The sequence below is a fragment of the Staurois parvus genome, unplaced genomic scaffold (genome assembly GCF_062004578.1).
Source record: "Staurois parvus isolate SC_StPar_1 unplaced genomic scaffold, SC_StPar_1.0 ptg000097l, whole genome shotgun sequence".
NCBI classification, from domain to species: Eukaryota; Metazoa; Chordata; class Amphibia; order Anura; family Ranidae; genus Staurois; species Staurois parvus.
In genome coordinates, this window is record NW_028317893.1 from 359,908 (window position 1) to 387,655 (window position 27,748).

Consider the following 27,748-nt stretch of genomic DNA (forward strand, 5'->3'; position numbering starts at 1 on the left):
GAGTAACAATTCTGTGGCACTCAGTAACAATTCTGTCTGTCCCTGAGTAAAAATTCTGTGGCCCTAAGTAAAGTTTCTGTGGCCCTGAGTAACAATTCTCTGGCACTCCGTAACAATTCTGTCTGTCCCTGAGTAACAATTCTCTGGCACTCAGTAACAATTCTGTCTGTCCCTGAGTAAAAATTCTGTGGCCCTAATTAAAGTTTCTGTGGCCCTAAGTAACAATTCTCTGGCACTCAGTAACAATTCTGTCTGTCCCTGAGTAACAATTCTCTGGCACTCAGTAACAATTCTGTCTGTCCCTGAGTAAAAATTCTGTGGCCCTAAGTAAAGTTTCTGTGGCCCTGAGTAACAATTCTCTGGCACTCCGTAACAATTCTGTCTGTCCCTGAGTATGAATTCTGTGGCCCTAACTAGCGTTTCTTTGTCCCTAAGTAACAGTTCTGTGGCCCTGAGTAACAATTCTGTGTCTGTGCGAGTAACAATTCTGTGGCCCTAAGTAACAGTTCTGTGGCCCTCAGTAACAGTTCTGTGTCTGTGCGAGTAACAATTCTGTGTCTGTGCGAGTAACAATTCTGTGGCCCTAAGTAGCAGTTCTGTGGCCTTCAGTAACAATTCTGTGTCTGTGCGAGTAACAATTCTGTGTCTGTGCGAGTAACAATTCTGTGGCCCTAAGTAAAGTTTCTGTGGCCCTAAGTAACAATTCTCTGGCACTCAGTAACAATTCTGTCTGTCCCTGAGTAACAATTCTCTGGCACTCAGTGACAATTCTGTCTGTCCCTGAGTAAAAATTCTGTGGCCCTAATTAAAGTTTCTGTGGCCCTAAGTAACAATTCTCTGGCACTCAGTAACAATTCTGTCTGTCCCTGAGTAACAATTCTCTGACACTCCGTAACAATTCTGTCTGTCCCTGAGTAACAATTCTCTGGCACTCAGTAACAATTCTGTCTGTCCCTGAGTAAAAATTCTGTGGCCCTAAGTAAAGTTTCTGTGGCCCTGAGTAACAATTCTCTGGCACTCCGTAACAATTCTGTCTGTCCCTGAGTATGAATTCCGTGGCCCTAACTAGCGTTTCTTTGTCCCTAAGTAAAGTTTATGTGGCCCTCAGTAACAGTTCTGTGTCTGTGCGAGTAACAATTCTGTGTCTGTGCGAGTAACAATTTTGTGGCCCTAAGTAAAGTTTCTGTGGCCCTAAGTAACAATTCTCTGGCACTCCGTAACAATTCTGTCTGTCCCTGAGTAACAATTCTCTGGCACTCAGTAACAATTCTGTCTGTCCCTGAGTAAAAATTCTGTGGCCCTAAGTAAAGTTTCTGTGGCCCTGAGTAACAATTCTCTGGCACTCCGTAACAATTCTGTCTGTCCCTGAGTAACAATTCTCTGGCACTCAGTAACAATTCTGTCTGTCCCTGAGTAAAAATTCTGTGGCCCTAAGTAAAGTTTCTGTGGCCCAGAGTAACAATTCTCTGGCACTCCGTAACAATTCTGTCTGTCCCTGAGTATGAATTCTGTGGCCCTAACTAGCGTTTCTTTGTCCCTAAGTAACAGTTCTGTGGCCCTGAGTAACAATTCTGTGTCTGTGCGAGTAACAATTCTGTGGCCCTAAGTAACAGTTCTGTGGCCCTCAGTAACAGTTCTGTGTCTGTGCGAGTAACAATTCTGTGTCTGTGCGAGTAACAATTCTGTGGCCCTAAGTAACAGTTCTGTGGCCTTCAGTAACAATTCTGTGTCTGTGCGAGTAACAATTCTGTGTCTGTGCGAGTAACAATTCTGTGGCCCTAAGTAAAGTTTCTGTGGCCCTAAGTAACAATTCTCTGGCACTCAGTAACAATTCTGTCTGTCCCTGAGTAACAATTCTCTGGCACTCAGTAACAATTCTGTCTGTCCCTGAGTAAAAATTCTGTGGCCCTAAGTAAAGTTTCTGTGGCCCTAAGTAACAATTCTCTGGCACTCAGTAACAATTCTGTCTGTCCCTGAGTAACAATTCTCTGGCACTCAGTAACAATTCTGTCTGTCCCTGAGTAAAAATTCTGTGGCCCTAATTAAAGTTTCTGTGGCCCTAAGTAACAATTCTCTGGCACTCAGTAACAATTCTGTCTGTCCCTGAGTAACAATTCTCTGGCACTCAGTAACAATTCTGTCTGTCCCTGAGTAACAATTCTGTGGCCCTAATAACGTTTCTGTGGCCCTAAGTAACAATTCTCTGGCACTGAGTAACAATTCTGTCTGTCCCTGATTATGAATTCTGTGGCCCTAACTAGCGTTTCTTTGTCCCTAAATAACGATTCTGTGGCCCTCATTAACAAGTCTGTGTCCCTGAGTAATGGTTCTCTGTCCCTAAGTAACTTTTCTCTGTCCCCAATTATCGTTTCTGTGGCCCTAACTCTGTCCCTGTCCCTAGTACAGAGCGGTCTGCCTCTGTTCAATAACTGCAGGCAAATGAAGAATTCCAAAATGGCCGCTATTTATAGCTCGACCATTACACAGTGCTGGCTGGCTGGCTGCTGATTGGCTGATGCGATCACATGTAGTTGAGGAATGCATTATGGGTCAGCGCGCCTTGTCTGCGCGCCTTCCCAGACATCCCCGCTCCGTCGCCGCACATGTCGCCGCCATTTTCTGAAAAATTTTGATTCGCGCGTCCGAATTAGGCTATTTTTCGGATTCGGCACGAATCGAAATTTTTCCGATATTCGACTCGAATTCCACTTCGGATACTTCGATTCGCTCATCTCTAGACATTGCACTGACTTTTCCTCAGATTGCATGTTATCTGGCCATCTGAAGTCTTGATAATACAATCAAGAGGATCTGACACTTTTTTAAGGTAACAAAAAATAGTCTTTAATTGACTCAATATAAAAATAAGCCAACATGGCTAAAACATATCTTGAAAATATGGGGACTCTGATATCCGGCGACAGTCCGTTCACGAACGAGAAGCAATTCTGCACCCTAAAACCAACATAGAGGAAAGGGATGGTCAAATTGCTGTGCTGATTTCAAACCACCTCTGGCATGCCACGGTCTTTATGCAGGTCCTCGATGCCAGTTCTTGCCTGGGGCCACAAAATATCCACTGGCCACAAGTGAAGGTGAGCGGAGGACGTGAAGGTGGATTTCTACCAGCTTCAACCACAAGCAGTACCACTCCTGAAAAATGAGAGCAAATAATCATTGACACGTCATCATGACAGTCAATTCTCAGTGCAGGCTATCTAGAGTGTCTTTCCTTTTTAACCATTTCAAGAGTTCAAGGAAACATTCTTGGAGCATCTACTGTGTTTGGAAAGGCCCAAGGTCCCCCCCTCCCCCAGGCACACTAATGCTTACTTGAAGTGGAGCCCCATCCTGATTTCATGATGTGCTTGAAAAGCTTGCCTCTCTGGTCTACGTGGCTCATGAAGGAGTGTTCTTGGGCTCACACCAAAACAAGGTGCTTGTTCGGGGAGCAATGGACAGGAGAGAGGGGCCAAGGAATGCTGGCAAGGGAGCAGCTAAATGAATGATCTTGGCTGCTCTGTGGTAAGCAGCTGCTTTTTAAAAGTCAGCAGCTACCGTTTTTGTAGCTGATGACTGTTATTTTTTGATAGGTGGAGTGTAAATCTGCTTTAAATGTCCTGTACAGCATTTCTGACAAACGCGGCTTAAGATATGGTGTGGCCCTAGGGTCAATGTGTGTTTAGAATACTTCCAAAATGCACATACAAAAACACTCCATCCAAATGCATGTTCCATTTCTATAGCATGTTAAACAGAAGAAAAATGCACTTACATAATGTTAACATGCGCAAGTAAAAGTAGACAAAATACACATCCTTTTATTCTGGCTTCACATACATGCATTGTGGTCTAACACCGCACTCCTGGGCAAATCACATGCAATTTGTGTGCGTTGCAATTAGAGACAAACATTTTGCACACCTCAAATTGCACCGCATCCAGGTCAAAAATGTGCAGGACCCTTTTTCAGGGTATGCACATGGGTGTGAATAGGCATGCCATCCAATTTGGCAAATCGCAATACGCTTTGTGTACCAATTTTGGTGTGTTGTTAACGTCACCTAGAAAGCCGCAGCAGGTGGCATGAAGGGGTTGCGGTTGTGATGCGGTGCAGCGCTTGCACAGAAAACACTGCAAATTTCACATCGCATCTGTGTGACACCAGAATGTGCCAATATGTGGCTTGACAAAGCACAGTGGTCAGTGCAGATTATTTTCAATCCATGTTTTTTGACACTTTTCATTCACTGGTTTAACTCAGGTGATCGTTAATCACAATTATCTCCGGAGATCACATGCAGCCCCTCAACCATCTACACATATCTCTGGAAATCTATACAGATCTCCTTGAAAAAATGTCTCCTCTCTTCTTCGGAAAACAATTGTCCTCCACCTCATAAACAGGGGGACAGAGAAGACTTCTCCTTGATAACTAAAATCAGATTAATTATCTGTGCTTAATAAACATACACCAATACTGCAAATGCATTGTACTGTCCAAGGCATTGCACACTAACACAATGCACACTAGAAATGTCAAATGCGTTAGTGTGTACAGTGCATGAGTGTAAAATGCTTTAGTGCACACTGCAGTGTACAACGCATTGCACACTGTAATACACTGTACAAAGTAATACCGTGTACACCCACACATTGTAGACTGTAATACACTGTACAATGTAATACCGTGTACACCAACACATTGTAGACTGTAATGCACTGTACACTGTCATGCAGGATGGAGCTACGCATTGCACACTGTGATACCGTGTACACCCACACATTGTAGACTGTAATGCACTGTACACTGTCATGCAGGATAGAGCTACGCATTGCACATTGTGATACCGTGTACACCCACACATTGTAGACTGTAATGCACTGTACACTGTCATGCAGGATAGAGCAACGCATTGCACACTGTGATACCGTGTACACCAACACATTGTAGACTGTAATGCACTGTACACTATCATGCAGGATAGAGCAACGCATTGCACACTGTGATACCGTGTACACCCACACATTGTAGACTGTAATGCACTGTACACTGTCATGCAGGATAGAGCTACGCATTGCACACTGTGATACCGTGTACACCAACACATTGTAGACTGTAATGCACTGTACACTATCATGCAGGCTGGAGCTACGCATTGCACACTGTGATACCGTGTACACCCACACATTGTAGACTGTAATGCACTGTACACTGTCATGCAGGATAGAGCAACGCATTGCACACTGTGATACCGTGTACACCAACACATTGTAGACTGTAATGCACTGTACACTATCATGCAGGATAGAGCTACGCATTGCACACTGTGATACCGTGTACACCCACACATTGTAGACTAATGCACTGTACACTGTCATGCAGGATGGAGCAACGCATTGCACACTGTGATACCGTGTACACCCACACATTGTAGACTGTAATGCACTGTACACTGTCATGCAGGATAGAGCTACGCATTGCACACTGTGATACCGTGTACACCTACACATTGTAGACTGTAATGCACTGTACACTGTCATGCAGGCTGGAGCTACGCATTGCACACTGTGATACGCTGTCCACTGTCATGCAGAATCCAGCAACGCATTGCACACTGTAATACCATGTACACCAACACATTGTAGAATGTAATGCATTATACGCAGTATACATGTCCGGATATTCAAAGATTAGCCATGAAGGCCTAGCTGGTTACCTATTTGGCGACCGCAGATAGCCGAATAACGCTACACTGCATCCAGGCAGCTCTGGGAGGGCGTCATATGACATCCTGGCAGAACGCGCTCTCCGTGATTGCTGTGTCCTAAGGACACAGCTGATCACGTGATGTGGTAAAAGGCCAATCACAGCGGCTTTTTACCATGTGATCAGCCATGTCCAATGACACGCTGATCACCGGGAAATGCATTTGCCGGGTCTTGGCTGCACTTTCATCACGCTGTCAGAATGTGTGGAAAGTACTGCCGAGAACCAGCAGTTATCAGAGCAGGGGTCAGCACCGATGATCAGTGCCCACCAGTGCCACCCAACAGTTCCGCCCACCTGTAGCCAGCAGTGCCACCCACCAGTGCTGCCTCATCAACGCACATCAGTGTTGCTAAATTACCAGTTTACCAAATGTTATAATATAAACAGACTGTTATTCATTATGAGCTATTTTGTTGATAATGGAGCAAAAAGTAAAAACTCACAGCAGCAAGTCAATACCACACAAAGAAAGCTCTATTTGTCTGAAAAAACTGATCTAAATTTAAGATGGGTACAATGTGGCATGACCGCACAATTGTCATTCAAAGGGTAACAGTGCAGAAAGATGAAAATTGGCCAGGACAGGAAGGGGGTATGAGTACCCAGTAGGCAAGTGGTTAATATAATTGACCCATCAATACCCAGGAGCTAATGTACAGATAAGTAGCATGTGCACCAAGTGAGATTCTGCTAGGCCCCACCCACAAAATCACAATTACCTGTCCCTCACATGTTATAAACATATTTGCAATGGCCACACTTACTTTACATATAAGGATCATCTCCTCAGTTGAGAACTGTGCTCTCGCCATGTCCAAATGCCAATAAAGTTATCAAAATTTTCAACCAACACAAAACCTCCAACCACTTCTCATCCACTTACACTCCCCACAACCACTTCCGGGTGCGCGCGCACGTGATGACGGACTTCTGGGAGGATAGCCGTTCATGCGCCATGGGGACACCTGTTTGGCGCTTATTTGTGAGCTATCGCGCATTTTTATGTGCGGCTATGATAGCTTTCGCGAATATGTGTTTATTGATTCGTTTTTTTAACCTTGGCTAATATATATTTGTTGCCAAAGGCCAAAAATCAACAAAGTGTGGACTATTTTATTACTGTAAATCGAATTGTAGAAAACCTGTAGCTGGCTGCACAGTGAATGTGACATTCATTAGTACATAACAATATTGTGGTGCAAGTGGGTTTTTTTTTTTTTTTGGTTTTGAAAAAGCCAGTTTGCACCCACTTGCATATTCACGCTCTTACAAGCTACATTTGAGCAGATTATATAAGTATACAAAGTAACTATTAAGGTTGTTCATATATTGAACATAAAATAAACACAAAAACATCGGTCAAACATTTATTGATCAAATATATCTTCATTTATTTGGTCAGCAGGAACAAGTAGGTACAGTCAATATCTTGGTGAGTCACAAAAATAGGATTGATGTGGCAAAAATAAAACACTCCTGCTCATAAGAGCTTACAATCTAAAGATGCTTCTAATGAACTCTGGGTGCACAGGTTATAGCAGGAAACAAAGGGGAAGATGAATCAAGTAACATTTTCGTGCACATAAGATTTACTTACACAATCACTTAGTATAAAGATCCATTCACAAAAAAAGTCTACAGATCAAAATATCAAGAAAACAAAGCATGTGAAAAAAAAACCCTCCCACCTCTACAAATCCCCTCCCACCTCTACAAATCCCCTACACATACATTTGTCAGCAGGTTTGTCAGAAAAATGCATTGGAGTCTAAATAAGCAAGCAAAATTAAAACAAGAGCAGATTTTAAACAAAACGATTGACATGTGTGAGGCTTTCAATGCAAAGAGAAAAACACAATCATTGTGCAATAACACACAAACACACTTTACAAGGCCAAAAATATGCAAAAATTTCCAGCCCACTTCCAAACACAGCCTGAGTGGTGTCTGGGGCAATTCAGCACAAAATCTCTTCCTCCCCCAAACCACTACAAGCAAGGACTTGGTCAAAAACCACACGGCCTAGTAACAGGCCAAATCACTCCCTACTGCACGTCTTTATATAAGCTAGGTTGTATTTGGAGCGTGCCAAACAAGGCCCCACACCCAATTAAGCCACACCCACCACTGACCTTAATTTGGTCAGTGAAAGTGTTTTCACCTGATGAATCCGCTTCCTACCTGCATTAACCCTTGGTATACAGGCCCCACAAATCAGAAAGAAATATACAGTGAAATGTACGTGTGCAGCATACAACAGAACATTGAGCAGGGATGTGAAAGGGAACCCCAATTGGAACCTTTATTGCTACTATGGTCACAATTCCCTCCAGATTCTCGCATGAGGTAAGACAGTCACATGACCACATCTTGTATGCAATACTGAAAATGACAAATCAATTTGACTAGTATGGTGAATTTCCCATCAATTGGTAAAACACTCCAGAAATCAAACATCACCAAACATTACACTCTGGGCAAAGCTGATTTACAAATCATGCGACGTACAGTAAAGTTGACCATTTCAATGCAATTTTCAAGACATCTGACACAGATCTCTATGCAAATTGCCACTAAAGTAGTACATGTACTAATATAGAAATCAATGTTTGAAACACACCCATGTGGTCGCTCTAATAGCAGACAATAGGGTGCGACTTTGCAGACGATTTACAACTTGCATGTTGTGCAAATCACATGCCAAGTCCCACTCAATGTGCACGCTATTGGAGCGTTTATATTGTTGTGGTTCAAACTTGGTTGGAGCCGCAAGTAATAATAGAGTAATGAATACACTACTTTTCATGCAATTTGCTGAGAGATCGGTGTCGAATGTCTTGCAAATTGCACTTGAAATCACCATGTACCCCGACTTTGAAATCATGCAACTTCTATGCAAGTCACATGATGTGACTGTGGTGTCAATAACACCACTTAGAAATCTGCTTTAATGTGACTGGGTAGCCCCCAGTAACATTGTTTGCGATTGCCATGCAATTGGCATGACAGGCGACTTGCAAATCGTAGACCAAGTCGCACCCTATTGGCCACTGTAGGCTCTGTTCACATCCAATTGGATTGTGAACTCGTGCAACTTCACTGTAAGTTGGGCAATTGCCGCATCGGATTAGATGTGACAGTGGTGTTAGCCTCCAGTAACACTGTGTGCAATTTGCCATGCAAAAGGCAAGCTGCTGGCCATGCCAATTGCATGACAATTCGCATCCAGGGTGTGCAATTTCAGGTGCGATTTGTGAATTGACATCGTACCTGATATTGGATATAATGAATGTGAATGTGAGTGTATTAACATACGCCATTTGTTGCAGCGAGAGTTCAAAGGTATTTGAAAATTTTGGCCATTTATTAGCAATTTAACATCTAGATTCAAATAGAAATTGCAATGCTACACACAATTGAAAACACAACTAGTTAGTAATTCTCTAGAAAACACAGTAAAATTGGCAACTTTAAGAGTAATTTTCAATTGCATATAGTGTGAGCGAAGCAGGAAAATCAACAAAGGAAATAAATCTTTGAAGGCGTGCGGTACCTGCCTGCTGGGATAAGGGTCTGCTTTGTATTTGGTGGAAAAATCCATACCAGTATTTGTGACAAGTTTGATGTGCGGATTCACCAACCAAGTCTTTTCTCTCTCGCTCACTCTTCTGTATGTCTCTCTTTATCACTCTTCAGTATGTATCTCTCGCTCACTCTTCTTCATCTCACTGGCTCGCTCTTCTCTCTCTCTGTCAGCTCTTTGCTTGCCAAATCCTTCACAAAAGTGGATGGAGTGTAAACCATCATTATCAAATCTATTAGTGCTCCAGGCTCTTACATTATCCCATTGTATGACATTCACATAAGGTGCAGCTTTGAAGGTGTTTCAACAGACAAGGCCTCATTCTAATTCACATTTTAGGGATCATTTAGACAGAAAGCAAAGATGTTGCCAGAACATCTATTTGAAGACAGCCACACACGGAGATCATGCTACTTCCTCGCCGGGGTTGGGATTCAAACCGACAACCCTAGAGTTGTGAGGCAGTAGTGCTAACCACTAATCCACAGAGCTACATTGCTAACCCTGCCTGTATTTCTGTGTTGTGAATCAATCCTAGGTCCCTGGGCAAGGTCAGTGTAACTAGCCAGATATCTCCAATGTGACACAAATGTGCTATGTTGCCAATTCAGATGTATGTTGGTTCTATGTATCCCAATACAAAGGATTGCAATACTAATACAGGCGTACCTCGGTTTACCAATGCCTCAGGGAACGTCATATTTGGGGTACAAATGCCAAACCATTTCAGTTAATTGGTCTGTTTACAAATGTTTGAATAATTTGGTATGGGCATGTGGCCTGGTATGGTTCAGGAGGGGGGAGGCGCTCGCTTGTCCCCCCCCCCTTTCCTGACCTGCTGGGCTGCATGCTCGGATAAGTATCTGTTATGGATTTTGGGGGGTACCCCATGCTGTTTTTTATTTAATTTCAGCGTTGAGTTACCCCTTAACATCCATACGAGACCCGAAGGGCTTAGTATGGATGGGAGGGGGGACCCCACGCCGGGTTTTTTACAAATTGTTTATAATTCCCTGCAATACTTTTACATCAACTATCAGTGGGGAACTTCGCCGACAGCTGAAACATGAGCGCTGCATTGGTTTTCGCTACTAAAATGCTGCATGAGTTGATAACATAACTCATGCGGGATTGTAGGAGCGACAGCCATGTGTTAATGTTTCATCTGTCAGCGGGGTTCCCCACTGACAGCTGAATGTAAAAAACTCCATGCTGAAATTAAAAAAAAACAGCTTGGGGATCCCCCCAAAATCCATACCAGACCCTTATCTGAGCATGCAGCCCGGCAGGTTAGGAAAGGGGGGGGGCGAGCGAGCGCCCCCCCCCTCCTGAACCATACCAGGCCACATGCCCTCAACATGGGGGGGTGCTTTGGGGCAGGGGAGCTCCCCTCAAAGCACCTTGTCCCCATGTTAATGGGGACAAGGGCCTCTTCCGTTAGTGGGATAATTGGTCGGCCATTTTTTGGGATTTTAGCATATTTTGTTTACCAGTAAAGTTGGAAATTTTTTGTTCCAAATTTACTGATAAAAAAAAATGTGCCAAAATCCCAAAAAACGGCTGGCGAATTAACCCACTAACGGCCCGAAAATCGTTCGATTTTTTTTTCGGCAGAAAAATCGGCCGATTTTAGACCCATCTATGGCCTGCTTTAGATGGGTCTAAAATCGTCCGCAAAAAAAAATCAGCTGATTTTCGGGCCATTAGTGGGTTAATTGGTCAGCCATTTTTGGGGATTTTGCAACTTTTTTTAATTGGTAAATTTGGATAAAAATTGGCCGATTTTGCAGATCGGCCGATTTTAGCTGCAATGATCGGCAAATTGGCTGATCTTTTAACAGATAAAAAATCTGCACATGAGCCATGACCTGCAAGAAAAATAAGAAGAAAATGAAAAAGAAGAATAAAAAAAAAGAATAAGAAAAGAAGAAAAAGAAAAATGCAGGCCATAGATGGGGCGAAAACTGACCGTTTAAAAAAAAAAAAAATCGGTTGTTCAATGGGCCCACGTTACCACCAATGGTAAAAAAAATGTTCGATTTTCGCCCCGTCTACGGCTGGCAAATATAATAGCAAAGTAATTACTTCTGTCCCTGCAGAGAGCTGCGCTATTATATTTGACATTAAAAAGTATAAAGGTTGCAACATTGTATCTATATGTATCCAAATAAAACCATCTATATCCGAAATGGACACAAATAGATACAATGTTGCAGTCTCTATACTTTTTAATGTCAAATATAATAGCGGAGCTCTCTGCAGGGACAGAAGGAATGTTTCAGCTATCATCAGGGTTTCCCACTGACAGCTGAATTTCAAATTATTTCCGTGAATTAAATAAATAATAAAAAAAACAGCGTGGGGTCCCCCCTCTCATCCATACCAAGCCCTTCAGGTCTGGTATGGATATTAAAGGGGAACTCCACGCTGAAATTTTTTTAAAAAACAGCGTGGGTCCCCCTCAATATCCATACCAGACCCTTATCCGAGCATGCAGCCCGGCAGGTCAGGAAAGGGGGGGGGGGGACGAGCGAGCGCCCTCCCCCCTCCTGAACCATACCAGGCCACATGCCCTCAACATGGGGGGGGTGCTTTGGGGCAGGGGGGGCTCCCCCCCAAAGCACCTTGTCCCCATGTTGATGAGGACAAGGGCCTCTTCCCCACAACCCTGGCCGGTGGTTGTGGGGGTCTGCGGGCGGGGGGCTTATCAGAATCTGGAAGCCCCCTTTAACAAGGGGGCCCCCAGATCCCGCCCCCCCCCCCACGTGAAGGATTCTGCAGTACACGGTCCGCAGACTCATTCACAAAAAAACTAAGTGTGGTGTAAAAAAAACACAGTACAGGGTCTTTGACAAGTCCTTTATTAAAACAATGTCCCCCGAAGTAGATCCAACATCAATCGTGGTGGCAGGGACCCGAAAAAAAAAAAAAAGGTTCCGCCCCCGTCCGAAGCTTCCAGCCTTGTGAAGAAAAGCCTAGCTGACATTTCTTATATAGGTATGGGGCGGGGCCAGCCGGGAACAGCAAGCATGTGACATGGGGCGGGTCACTGGGATGATGTCCCCGGCTGGCCCCGCCCCATACCTATATAAGAAATGTCAGCTAGCCTTTCCTTCACAAGGCTGGAAGCCTCGGACGGGAGCAGAACTTTTTTTTTTTTTTCCTTTTTTCGGGTCGCCGCCACCGCGATTGACGTTGGATCTACTTCGGGGGACATTGTTTTAATAAAGGACTTGTCAAAGACCCTGTACTGTGTTTTTTTTTTTACACCACACTTAGTTTTTTTGTGAATGAGTCTGCGGACCGTGTACCGCAGAATCCTTCACGTGGGGGGGGGGCCGGGATCTGGGGGCCAGATTCTGACAAGCCCCCCGCCCGCAGACCCCCACAACCACCGGCCAGGGTTGTGGGGAAGAGGCCCTTGTCCTCATCAACATGGGGACAAGGTGCTTTGGGGGGGGAGCCCCCCTGCCCCAAAGCACCCCCCCATGTTGAGGGCATGTGGCCTGGTATGGTTCAGGAGGGGGGGGCGCTCGCTCGTCCCCCCCCCTTTCCTGACCTGCCGGGCTGCATGCTCGGATAAGGGTCTGGTATGGATATTGAGGGGGGCCCATGCTGTTTTTTTTTTTAAATTTCAGCGTGGAGTTCCCCCTTAATATCCATACCAGACCTGAAGGGCTTGGTAAGGATGAGAGGGGGGACCCACGCTGTTTTGTTTTTTGTTTTGTTTTTTATTGCGGACCTTTATTTTTACATTCAGCTGTCAAAATAAATATTATCTAGACCTTCAAAATAAGTAAAATTATTACAGAAATAATTATAAAGGATAAGAAACAAAAATAGAATCACTAGAACTAAGGAAATCTAATTAGATTACATGAAGATATTCTTAGTGCTGTTTATTAAACACAGTAGTCACGACCGAGTGCCGGCTGTCAGAGGAATCCACAGTAAGATTCACTATTAGGCAGTGGCTAAAAAGCAACATGCTCAGTTGTATCTGCCAAAGACACTGCACGGGCGTCTAGATTTTTACTGTGTCGATTTCCTTGAAAAAAACGATTTTTAACACATTCTTAATTTTTTTGGAAATAGCAGATATTGTTTAAAGTGAAGTCCTGATATTTGGCAAAACAAATTTCTAAGTGAACATGTCTCTGCAGTGATTTTTCATGGTGTTAGACGTGCTTCTTAGCAAGTCTGCTTTGTGAGTCTGATTCCGGGCGTGTGTCTTTTTGTGAATTAGATTGGGCATCTGCTTATGGGCTCTGGTCAATAGTGAACTAGGTTGCAGGGTAAAAAATAGACGGACGCCCATGAAAATTGGGCTTAAGCCCATGAATATACGCCCATGCCCAATAGTGAATCAGGGTCACAATGTCACATCTTCTGCAGCTACTACTGCCATTTACAACAATCAAATGGCTGAGATATGCAGTGGATGTACGATAAAAAAACATGTGTCTAAAATGTTAAAACAGTTTTTTAAACTTTTTGTGCTAAGAAAATGTGTTGGGAGATTTTTGTATTGTTCACTGAATTTATGATCGGGATACATGTGCGCATAAAAGCAGTATTCTGGCTTTAAATGCTTTCTGTGGGTTTTGCACCAGAGAAAATTTAGCTTGGGTTTCCCACGTTATGAGGAATTGCAAATGCATTTCTGGAGTACAAACTGTGATAGATCTGAGCTGGAACTTGTTGCTCAGATAATACTGTGAAGAGTGTGGTGCTAAAAAAATTTCTGTGTGGTCCATAGGTATTTATGTAATGTTTATGGCCAATACTACCATTACCATGGCTGTTATAATGATATTTTAGCCTTGAAATGTTGAAACATATGAGGCTCAATTTACAAAAGGGATAACAATCCTGTTTTTCAAAAAGTAAGAGTTATTTTCAGTTAAGTCTGATGAGATTTTAAAATTACAGTCGCATGCTTCTTATTCTTGTGCAAAGTTTAATGAATTTATGCTATATGATTGGATCTGAACCTTCCAGTTTGTTATAAAAGGCTTTTGAATCATCTAGAAAAGGGGTATCAAACTGTGGCCCTCCAGCTGTTGTGATACTACAAATCCCATCATGCTTCTGCCTTTGGGAGTCATGCTTGTAACTGTCAATCTTGCAATGCCTCATGGGACGTGTAGTTTGACAACAGCTGGAGGGCTGCCAGTTTGACACCTGTGATCTAGAACAGGGTTTCTCAACCAGGGTTCATGGAACCCTAGGGTTCCTGCAGAGGTTGCTAGGGGTTCCTCTTGAGGAACCCAGTTACATCATTTTTAGCTATCTGTAAGGGAGAATTCTAAGCAAAGTTCTTCCACTGACCATCACACTAATGTGTCATGAGTTTTAGTCATTTTTACCAGGCATTCCCTTAAACCAGGAAGTTATTACAAGGGATCCTCTGTGTTGAAAAAGTTGAGAAAGGCTAATCTAGAAAAAAATCACTTGCGTACTCACATTTAACACTGCCCTTTACTAACCCTACAGCAAAAGGGTGAACCAATGTTAAACCTTTCTCACATATTCAGTTATACTAAAACTGAATGCTTGATTCTGTATCTGAACACTATATGAATGGTTTAATTTATCCTTGAGCAGAGGTTTGTGTATTGTACAGGATATTTAAGAAGTATCTGCATATTTGTATTTCTTGTTTTATTGAGCATGTACTTTATGTCCTGAGGGGGGCTCTCTGCATAATGCTGATATAGCTAAGTGGTTGTGGATGTACCATACTGTGATTTGACAATATTATCATAAATTTAAAGTACACTGCAGGATATTTTTGATGAGATGGTCATGCTGACCAGATATTAATAAAGAATTTATGAAATCTGCTGCCCAGGTCTTTTCATTAATATCTATTCTTTCTATGGATTGTCCTATTAGCCAAACCCCTGAAGTAATTATTATGGAACACAACAAACTCTTGCTTTTTGTGTGCTGTCCTGTATTTGGCTCAAACATGCACCGGCTTTCCTAAGGGTTAGCTGCACAAAGCTATAGACTTCTATTACATCCTGCAGGTTTGGTGCACTTTCTGAAAGTGCACCACACCTGTAAGATATAACAAAATGTAAAATGACATTGCCGCACTAAACAAATTACAGTGCATATCATAAAACAAACACATGAACTATATGAAAAAAATTTGACCCAAAAAACAGAAATAATAGATCCAATGTGTGAATAGTGTGATAAGGAAATCCTGTATGTTAGATTTTCACAACACCAAAGTGCACCACCACCTTGAAAATATGGAACTCTTACCAGAGTATGTGGTATAAAAAGAGTCACATGAGCTTGTGTGTCAATACCCTATCCATTAAGGACCAGATGCCACCTTCAAGTCTTCACATAAGAATCACCAATCCACATCAGATAGAATGGAGTGGTCAGCCATAACATATAAAGAAGACAGGAAACACCAACATAGTGTCAAAACATATTAACTATTTTATTAAAAAAGTACTAGCCACTCGCATAGTAAAAACAACAAGCTCTTATCTGCAATACCAATCCCAGGATTCACAGCAATCACTTCCTGATGACAGAATGCGTGGTGACGTCACAAGTGATGTACATTTTGGTACACAATTTGTCTGATTGTTTTTGCCTACTTCTGTTTTTTGATCTCATAGCGCAATTTCTATTTATTTTCAAAAGATTTAATAGAGGTTTATGGCAAGTGCAACTAACCTGCAGGAAAGCTGCAGGTACACTGCGCTGCAGGTACACTGAGCTGCATCTACAGTGCGGTGCAGTGACCACAGAGCATCAGTGTGAAAGCAGCCTTATAGGGGGCTCAGGACAGTAAGGGCTCATTTATATTTGTGGTTAGAGGGCGGTAAACCCATAGTTAAGACATGTTTTTGCACCCCCCAATGCGACCCTCCCCATGCTCCAGGGGGCCCATGCAGCCTCCCTGTCACATTTTGTTAACTACTTGGACAGGAGGGGCGGCCATGGCACTGATCCTCTCCATTTTCCTCCTGCAAACACTGAAATCCAGGTTCTCCTCTTCTCCCTCCTGCCTGAAGTAGCTGCAGGAGAAACATGTTCATTATGCTAGTCAAAATAAAAAGTGTGAAATTCTGAATCACTTAATTTTATCGTGGCCTGCAACCAGTTACCAAGTCACTTAATTGGCCCTCACTCTTCAAAATGTTGAGGACCCTTTCCCTAGATTTTGGAAACTTCTTTTGAAATTATGTAGCTAGAGCAAAAGGTGTCATACAAAGGTGTCATACATATATAATGATGGTTTATTTTTAGGATTTCTGGAGACAAAGGTATCAGAGGAACTGGCTCGGTTAAAGATTAATAAATCAGTAGGCCCTGATGGTATTCATCCCAGAGTTCTAAGAGAACTTCGAGGTATAGTTGTTGGACAATTAACTGACCTTTTTAATCAATCTCTTCTAACAGGAGAAGTTCCCCATGACTGGTGTACAGCTAATATTGTACCTGTCCACAAGAATGGCAGCAAGGTAGAAGCTGACAATTAAAGGCCAATGAGTTTAACATCGGTAGTAGTCAAGTTAATGGAGTCACTCCTGAAAAGAAGGATAATTGATCACTTAAAACACACACCTTGCTGGATCCAAAGCAGCATGGCTTTACTAAGGGCAGATCATACCAGACTAATCTGATTGGATTTTATGACTATATTACCAATGTTTTGGACCAGGGTGGTGCTGTGGACATAGCATATCTTGATTTCAGCTAGGCATTTGATACAGTTCCACATAATGATCTAATACAAAAGTTGTACAAGCTAAGACTTAGCTCTTGGGTGGTTCAGTGGATATGCAGCTGGCTAAACAATAGATACCAGAGTGTGGTTGTAAATGGGGTTCACTCGGAACAGAGTCCAGTCACTAGTGGTGTACCACAAGGCTCTGTACTAGGTCCTGTTCTATGTAATCTATATGTAAGTGATAAAACTAAATATTTTTTGGGCAAGGTATGTCTTTTTGCTAACGACACAAAGGTATGTAATAGGGTTGATATCCCTGGAGGTGTCTGTAACATGGAACACGATTTGGCATTGCTGGAAGATTGGTAAAAAAAGTGGGAATTGCAGTTTAATGTTTCTAAATGTAAAATAATGCACCTAGGGAAAAAGAATCCCTTGAGAGAGTACAACATTGAGAGGTACAGTATTGGCCAGCCCTTAGAGGAAAAGGAATTGGAGGTACTTATTTCTAACAATTGCAAAATGAGCAAACAGTGTGGCCAGGCAGTGGGGAAAGCGAATAGAATCCTAGGACGCATTGCTAGAGGGGTCACCAGCAGGAGGAAGGAGGTCCTGATTCCCCTATATAGATCTTTAGTTAGACCTCATTTAGAATACTGTGTCTAGTTCCAGAGACCTCACTTACAAAAAGATATTGATGAGATAGAACGAGTCCAGAGACGGGTAACAACAATGGTGAAAGGTCCGGGGGATAAAACATATGAAGAGAAACTTCAGGAACTTAACATATACAGTCTGGAGGAAAGAAGAGAAAGAGGGAGATGAAACCTTTAAACACATCAGGGGGATGAATAAGGTTCAGGAGATCAGTATTTTCAACACAAAATCAAAATCAAGAACATGGGGACATGACCTAAACTAACTGCAGGTAAGTTCAAAACTAATCTTAAAAAATATTATTTTATTGAAAGAGTAGTTGATGCTTGGAATAAACTTCCAGCAGAAGTAATGAGCTAGTAAACAGTAAATAGCTACAAACATACTTGGGACAAGTATAGAGCTATAACCCCCCCAAAGAAAAGCAACACAAAACTAAACAAAAAAAAAATAAAAAAAAATAACGTCCAGAATCAATGGACCACTCAGTCTTTTTCTGCCATCCCTTTTCTATGCTTGTAATATTGTAAACAAAAAAGATCAGGAAGAGTGTTAAACATTTTAATATAATAACACATAGGAGCCTTTAAGTTAGTATGACATACATTACAATATTCACAGTATGCTGGCAATTAAAATGGGTGATTTTACTGTAAATCAAATCTAGAAAGTAAATCGGCATTTTGTGACTTGCTTAATTGGTTCATCAAGGTACCGTACTTTATTTTGTTTTCTGAGCCTTGCAGTTAAGGAATGTCAACCTGGGGATCTGGGATCTGTGAAGCAAAACTTACATCTAATGCATCAATGAATCAAATGCTGTCCATCATTTGTATATGTTCCTGGCATATCAATGCTCCAGTTGGTTGTGCAAATATGTGTAATGATGTTTACCTAATGAATGTGCTAGATCTGATTTCAGCAACATAAGATACCCGCCTGAACAAATTCTTAGTCAGTGGGTCATCACATAATGTAAGCACAAATGCAGGTAAGTAAGTCAGTGGAACTATTTAAAGAAAATATTTCCAAATACAATCAAAAATTTCTGAAAAAAAATATATATAAATTTTATGGGTGTGTGGTCAATTTAATGTAAAGGGATATTAAAACTCATGCAAAAGTTTATACAACCCTTTTCAAATGTTTTTTTCTTTTGTGTGTATTTGAAAAGTCATAAAGCTGAATGCCAGGCAAGCAGCTAAATACACAATTGAAATATATAATTTAACTGTCCTATTGCTATAGAACTTGCCATTTTATTCAGCCAATCTCACAGTGCACGGCCAGGAATATCCAACTACAACTTCCTGGCTCACTTCCTAAAGCTGGCCATACAGGGTTAGAATTTCATTTGAAAATGTTTGTTGTTGGGAGTGCGCATGCGCGGCTGACGGCGCAGGACATGTCTCCCTGAGGCTCCTCCATGCCGCAGGGAAGACAGCCTTACCGCTGCATGATCCGGCCCCACACCGCTCCATGAATGGCACCAATCGGCAGCGCAACCCCCCGGCCACCTGTCAATATGGTCAGGGGGGCAAATAAACATTAGGCGGCGCCGCCGCATAAGCCCATAAAGGAGGCCCTTGCTCGTGCCTCCACCAAGATGGCCGCCGCATCGGAGCACCACAAGAGCCAGCCAGCCCTATCCAACCCTGCAGCCCTGCAAACGGAGCAGCCAAGCCGCCCAAGCTCTTCAGAGGGTGAGTCAGATGATGACACTGCGACCCTCAAACATGCCTTGACGCCTGACCTTACTACCCCTGACATTCTAGCTCGCTTTGAAATAATGCTACATAAGGCCCTGAAACAGACCTCAGGCCGCATAACTAACCAGCTGTCCAGGGAAATCCGTGAGTTGGGGCAACGCACTGCGGACCTAGAACAGAGGGTGGACGACCTTGATGCATCTCTCCAAACGCAAGGGGGTGAGCTAGACCTGCTGCGTGATGAAAACGCTATACTTCAGGCGCGCTTAGAGGACTTTGAGAACCGGGCCAGACGCTCCAACGTGCGTATTCGTGGCCTCCCCGAGTCAATTATTGATGTCCAATCTACAGCTACTGCGCTATTCCAAGAGCTCGCCCCCGCTATCCCAATAGAACGCCTCGAGATGGATAGGGTTCACAGGGCACTAGCTCCAAAGCGCACTGACGGCCCGCCGCGAGACATCATAGTTAAACTTCATTTTTTCCGAACAAAGGAGCAACTACTACAAGCCGCCCGCAATTCGGAGTCCCTCCTGTTTCAAGGTCATCATTACCAGCTGTTTCAGGACCTTTGCCCTACTACCATTACCAAACGCAGAGCCATGAAACCGCACTTGCTAGTGCTTCAACAGCATAGTATACCATATAAATGGTGCTTTCCCTTTGCGGTACGCTTCCGCCATCAAGCCCGTGACCACGTATGCAAGACTACTGACGAGCTTCAGGACGCGCTACAAAACCTCCAGCTGCACCCTCCCGCTGCACAGATTGAGACCTCCAGAAGGCGTTCGTCATGCTCACCGCAGAAATCCCAGCCGTCACAAATTCCTAACCTAAACGCACACAAGCTGGGACGCCTTTCCTCTCCTGCTCCCTCACCGCAAGATTCAATGGACTGAATCCCGTTGACCACCTTTGATCCTTAATCCTGCTCCTTATGTGGTGGTCCGTTACCACCCACACAGTCGCCACCAACAGGGTTTAGTCAATTGACTGTCTACCTGACTGCCGTCGTTGCAACCTTGTATCCTTATACTGGTCTGTTGTGCTCCAGTTGTTTTTTTGTTTGTTTTTTTTGTTTTTTTTACCTAAGCCTGACCAGCACCGGATACATGCTGCCCGGGTTGGGAATCATATTGGTCTATTGTTTGGTTTGATGTTCGCCATGTTTGGACTGCTGTTGCACCTTTACCTCGCCTGGCGGACCCTCGGTTCTGGTGTTTCGGTTGGTTTGGCTCCGGCCTCTCTGGGGCCGGGCTAGATTGACCGGGGCCACCAGCGCCGGGGCTCTGCGGGCTTTTTGCTTGTTGATTTTGATGCTTTCTTCCTACCAGGATCACTTTAATATGCCTTTGTCTACATGCTGTCTTCCTAGCCGCCTGCGTTTCTGCGCACTCACCACTAGCCCCCTTGGTGTTCCATTTTTTACACCACCTGGGCTACATCCGCTCCCCGGGCCACCAGGTTTTGGGTGCTCCCGGGGACCGTTGTTTTTTTTTTTCCTTTTCTTCTTTTTTCCCTCTTTCTTGGGTGTTTTTATGTCCTTCAGTGTCTATCATAGAATACCCTCCCCTCCCCCCATCCCCACCCTTGCTCTCGCATACGACTGCACGTTAAAGCTTAGCTCGAGTAACCGCATACCCTCCCTGCGCCAAATTGACATAACATTCCTCTTGATGGTACCTCACTGTCCGCTTACCCATTGTTTGCTCTACCCATGGGTTCCTTGAATATTCTCACCCTGAATGTTCAGGGTCTTAACGTCCCGCAGAAGCGCAACAAAGCATTCCGCTCATTTGCGTCGCATAATGCGCATATAGTCTGTCTTCAGGAAACACACTTCACTCTTACCTCTATTCCCAAATTCTTTGGCCCTCGTTACCCACAGGTCTACGCGGCCTCTGCTGCCACTAAGTGTAGAGGGGTTTTAGTCGCCCTCCACCGTACAACTCCTTTTAAGTTACAAACTGAGATTAAGGATCCTGAGGGTCGTTATATCATACTGGTTGGGCAGTTGGTGGACTTTGAGGTCACCATAGCCACGTATTACGCTCCAAACCAGGGTCCTCTGCCGTTCCTTTCCCACCTCTTCTCGGTTATAGATCATCATAAGCGAGGCACGCTCATAATCTGTGGAGACTCTAACCATATAATATATCCCTTTCTAGATAAATCCCCACAATCACCTTCTCCGCGCACCCCCAACCACTCCCTCCAATCCATACTGCAACATTACTCATTGGTCGATTCCTGGAGGGAACTCAATCCCACTAAACGCCAGTGTACTTTTTACTCCCACCCACATAAGGTTTTTTCGAGAATAGATCATATTTTTTTGACCGTCAGTTCTTCCCCCTGCATCTTAGCTTCTGACATCCTACCGATCCCTTGGTCAGATCACTGTGCAGTGGTCACTACCATTGCTTCTTTGGCCCCAGCTCCCCCTGATCCCTCCTGGATCATTAACGAAAGCCTGCTGGCTGACCCAGTTTATTGCTCAGAGATAGCAGCTGCGCTTAAGGACTATCTCTCCTTAAATCAAACCCCTGATATCTCCCCCCTTCTGCTATGGGAAGCACACAAGCCGGTACTTCGCGGACTCTGTATCAGCAAAGCCTCCTTCCTGAGTAGGGAGAGGACGCAGAAACGCCTCCTCCTTGAACAAGCTTATGACCAATCCCATGCCGCCTTCCAAGCTTCCCCCACCCCTGCTAACAAAGAAGCTCTCGAGCACTCCCGCCTAGCCCTGGATCTCTTCCTCACGGACCAAGCCGAGCTCTCCATCCACAGATCTCGACACAAATTCTACACTAAAGCCAATAAACCTGCCGCTTTCCTTGCTCTCTCTCTCTCTGTAAACTGGACCAAACTGTTAGACCCATACGGTTACGGACCTCAACTGCGAATCTCACTAGCAACCCCAAACGGATTCTGCACAGCTTCCACAAGCATCTCTTGGGCCTTTACTCTGCCTCCACGCCCTTTGACTCTTCCCATGCTGAAGCCCTTTTTGTTTCCCTTCTTTTCCCGAAATTGGCTGAGAATCACTTAGGAGCACTGGAGCGACCTATCTCAGTAATTGAAACCTTAAATGCTATCAATTTCCTAAAGCCCCGTAAACACCCAGGACCCGATGGCTTTTCTGCCACATATTATAAAAAGTTTGCCCCCATTCTGACGCCTGTTATAACTAATGCATTTAATGCCATACTTTCAGGCCATACCTTTAACTCAGATACAGTGCAAGCCAACATCTCTATGATACCCAAGCCGAACTCAGATGACACGCAATGGTCCAATTATAGACCAATCTCCCTTCTTAACGTAGATGTTAAACTCCTAGCTAAAATCCTATCTACTCGCCTTAATACATGTATTGGATACCTAATCCACAATGATCAGGTCGGCTTCATACCAACCCGACAAGCGGGGTACAATGTCAGACGTGCATCCCTTTTAGCACACTTAGCCAAAACTCGCAATATTCCTGCTTGCTTCTTGTCCTTGGACATACGGAAAGCGTTCGACACTGTCTCGTGGCCATACCTACACTATATATTGCGCCGATGGGGTTTTGGCCCGCATTTCTTAACCTGGATCTTTTCTTTCTACCAGGGCCCTTCGGCCAGGATCAAATACTTAGGGCATCGATCTGCTCATTTCCCAATTATGCGTGGCACCAGACAAGGTTGTCCCGTATCCCCTCTGCTTTTCACATTAGCTGGCCCTATTGATTAGGGCTGACCCGGATATCCGCGGACTTGAGATAGGAGGCACCACACATAAACTGTGCTTATTCGCAGATGATGTCTTACTTTTTCTCACCTCCCCCTTAACATCCACACCTACTCTTCTTCAGCTACTTGATAGGTTTGGGATGCTCTCGGGCCTCCAAATAAATCCCCAGAAGTCACTTGCACCCAATATTTCGCTCCCACCCAATGAACTTAACCATCTAAAATTGATCCTGCCGTTCTCATGGTCGCAAGACTCTGTTCCCTTCTTGGGTATAAAATTCACCCCGCATATTTCAGGTCTCTATACAGCTAACTACATTCCTATGCTAGCTCGTCTAACGGCACTAATGACCAAATGGTCCTCCCTTCCGTTGGCTTGGCTGGGCAGGATAGCTGTTTTGAAGATGTCGATCCTCCCCAAAATCCTTTACCTTTTCAGAGTTCTCCCTATCCCAGTACCTTCTCACTACCTTCGCGTATTGCAGCGCCGTATTTCCTCCTATGTTTGGGGTAAAGTCCGCCCCCGTGTTCCTTGCTCTACTCTATACCGACCAGAAATTAGCAAGTATTACCAAGCGGCGCATGTAGCACAATTGTCAAAGTATCATGCTACCAATGAAACCCCGCAGTGGGTCATTCTGGAATCCATTGAGTGAGACCCCTTTAGTAAAGGAAACCTTCTTTGGCTGAGACGTGTTGATCGCCGCACAATTGCGAATCCCATTACCTCGCATTTTTTGTCCCTCTGGGATAAACTGAAGTCCCGTTATCTCCTACAATCACCACATAATCCCCTCCTTTCATACCTTCGAAATCCAGCCTTCCCCCCAGCCTGGTCCGCACCACACGTCTTTGCTCGCTGGTCTGCGGCTGGTCTCACCCAGACCCGACACTTCGTATGCAGGAATAAATTCAAATCCTTCTCCTCACTATGTGAATCCCATAACCTCCCTGCCTCTGAGATATTTAGGTATCTGCAGCTGAAGCATTTCTTTGCTCCGTACACAACGGCACCCAACCCATCACCTACTTTGTCATCTTTTGAGTGAGCTTGCCTCAGGGACCCCCATAGACGGGGCCTCATCTCCTGTTTATATTCCCTCTTCACAACTTCAACTACCTCAGCGTTCCGCTCGTATACAAATAAATGGGAAGTGGATTTAGGACGGCAAATTGACCCCTCAGATTGGGACCTTATTTGGTCCAATACCAAGGAGTCGTCACAGAATATTGTGGCCCTGGAGACCAATTACAAAGTTTTGACCCGCTGGTACCTAGTCCCGGCTAGAATTGCGAAATATACCCCTGATTACCCCTCAGTTTGTTTCAGGGGCTGCGCAGACCTGGGTTTTTTTTTTCATATTTGGTGGGATTGCTCCATTGTCCGTGCATTTTGGGTGGAGGTTTTTAAAATATTATCTACACTCAGTGCCGTAACCCTCTATCCCGATCCATTAATCGCGCTTCTTAACCTGCGACCACCTGGCATCGCTAAGGCGCATTTCAAACTTATTCTACAAGTCACCACCGCAGCCAAGCAGGTTATCGCTAAATCATGGAAATCTCCCTCGTTGAGTATGACTGCAGTTTCGAATAGGGTCACTCAGGCAATGATTCACGCAAAAATAGAAGCCACTATCCTAGATTCCATCCCTAAGTTCAAGAAGATTTGGAATCCCTGGGTAGAGCATTTCCTCCCATCCAATTTTGATGACTCCCTTCTCAATCCGTAATCTGCATCTTTTGTACCATTCCTTAACCATACTGCGGGTTTCCCCCTTCTCCCCCTACTGTGCAGCCGTATGCCCCTTCCCATCCCCCCCCCCATTTTGTTAGGCCTTAACTGCCATTTGATAGTCCTCTTTATTAGTGATGCCTGACCTTATATTATTGGGTTTCTTACTGTGCAATTAATGTACACCTTCAATGACCCATACTTTTGCTTATTATTTTGTACTGTTCCTTGTTAAAAAATAAAATTGTTTGAACAAGAAAATGTTTGTTGTTTTAAACCTTTGTTTGGTTTTCTAATGGTTAGACTCCATGTATACGAGACACTGAATGATGGAAACTGACTGCTGGAAAACGTAGGTTAAAAAACATTTGTTTAGCTGCTTTTGCATACCGCGTTTGTGCGTGTTTATTCGCATTTGCGCTTAGAAGCGTTTTTTAAAGATAACCTCAGGAGACCTTCCAAAATGCACAAAATGCATTGAATGCACTGAAAAACAGTAAAAAATTAACTATTTCAGTCAGTTTGAGAGAAATAGACAGAGCAGAAGCAGAGAGAGCAGTATTTGTTGAGATTAGCTGTCTTTTTTTTTAATAAAGCATTTTTTAAAAAATCAGGTCTCTATTTTTTTCACAATTTTAACCCTTTAGTGAAGGGGTAGGTTTACAAATATCCATTACTGATTTACAAGGGGGTGCCTCCTTATTTGAAGGGGTAACCTGATGCTAATGAGCCCCCCTGCCCCTAGACCCCCACAACCACTGGGCAAGGGCTGTGGAGAAGAGGCCCTTGTCCCCACATGGCCTGGTAAGTCACAGGGGGGGGGGGGCACTCGTTTGCCTTCCCTTTCTTGTCCTGCCAGGCCTGTGCTCGGATCAATGGTCTGGTAGGAATTTAGGGGGGACCCCATGCTTTCCCCCCCTTTTTTGGGTGGTGGAGTTCCCCTTAAAAGTCCTACCTGGCCTAAAGGGCCTGGTATGGCTTTTAGGGGGAACCCCATGCACATTTTTTTAAACAATTTTTTTACTTTGGGGTCCCTCCTAACCTTCCTACCAGACCTAAAGCGTCTGGTATAGTTTGGGGGGACCCCACGCTGTTTTTTTTTAATTTAAAAAACATATAATTTTTTTTAAAATGTCAGTCCTGCTACAGCAAGTTCTATACATTGTACAGATGTGCAACTTTGTAGGTAGTTTAAGGGGACCCTCCAGGCATGGTATTTAAAGGATGTTTTCTTTTTTTTTACTTTAAACAATGAAAAATGACTTCATCTTTAAAAACAGATCTTTTTAAAAAAGTTCAAGTCCCATAGACTTCCATCATGTTCGCGGCAGAACTTTTGTTAGGTTCGAATGTTCGACTGTGAACCAAACAGGGGGTGTTTGGCCCATCACTAATAACACTGATAAACAAAAACAATTTTCTGTCAAAGAAATGAAAAAGAGTAATTCTAGCTCTGTTTTTGGTTGAAAACCCAGATATCTGCTTAGAAATTCTCCATCACGTAATGTTTTGGAGTGACATCCAGTTGAAATTTACACTATGTTGTTTATATTTACAATATGCGTATATACTGTAGGTGTATATTGTAGCGTAGTCTTCTAAAAGGTATTTATATATGATTTTCTGTTGTGTTGCACCTCAGGGACATCCCTCTTAAGGGTCCAACAATAGTCTGCAAGCATACTGGAGCTACACTTGCCGTGGTACCTATTTTCCATTACTGAAATATCCTGATGCAACCATTCCCCATGTTCATCACTGACTGCTCCTAGATTTGCAGGGAAAAAATCCAGGTGTGAATCTAAGATTGCATTTTCAAAGACATGTTACATCCCAGTTTCTGGTAAAATTTCAGTGAAGTGTATCCACTAATTCTGCGTAGTTGCCTGCCTTGCTATTTCCCAAGAAGTCGCAGCAAACAGTCTTAAAGGACTCCCATGCAGCTCTTTCAGTTTAATTCAACTGACCGTCAAAGTTTTCATCTTTCATCAGTTTCCTAATGTCAGATCCTACAAAGATCCCTTCTTTGATCTTTGCTTCACTGATCCTTGGAAATATCTTTCTTAGATATGCAAATCCAAGTCTACTTCTATCCATCGCTTTTACAAAGTTCTTCATAAGACCCAACTTTATATGGAGTGGAGGTAGATATACTTTATTCGGTTCCACAAGTGGGTCATGTGCAACAGTTTTCTTTCCTGGCACTAGTGATGTTTTCTTTGGCCACTGTTTCCAGATGTAATGATTAATGGCTAATTTACAGTAACGTACAATCTTTACTAGAGCATAACTCTGGAAGTATGGGTGATAGAAAAATTCTGATACCATATTTGTAATCAATAGGAAAAAATACATATGGAACAGGCCAGAACAGGTCTATGACAAAAATTGTGTTGAACAGTGTAATATGTACAATTTATATATCATACCATATACCCAACTTGACCTTTTACCCTTTAAAATTATGCCAGTAGTTAAAGTGGTTCTAAAGGCTCAAGGTTTCTTACCTTCATGCATTCTATGCATGAAGGTAAAACACCTTCACTGTTCAGTAGGTCCCCCAGCCCCCCTAATACTTACCTAAACCCTCTCTCGATCCAATGATTTGCACTGGAGTCTCGACTATCCCGGGGCTCCTTCTCATTGGCTGAGACAGAAGCAGTAGCCCTTCGCTCCCACTGCTGTCAATCACAGCCAGTGAGCCAATGAGAAGAGAGAGGAGGTGGGGGCGAGCCTTGGCTCTGTGTTTGACTGGACACATGAAGCAGTGGGTGTCCAGATAGCAAGCTGCTTGCTGTGGGGCACCCGACAGGAGGGAGGGGCCAGGAAAGCCTTTAAGGGACTCC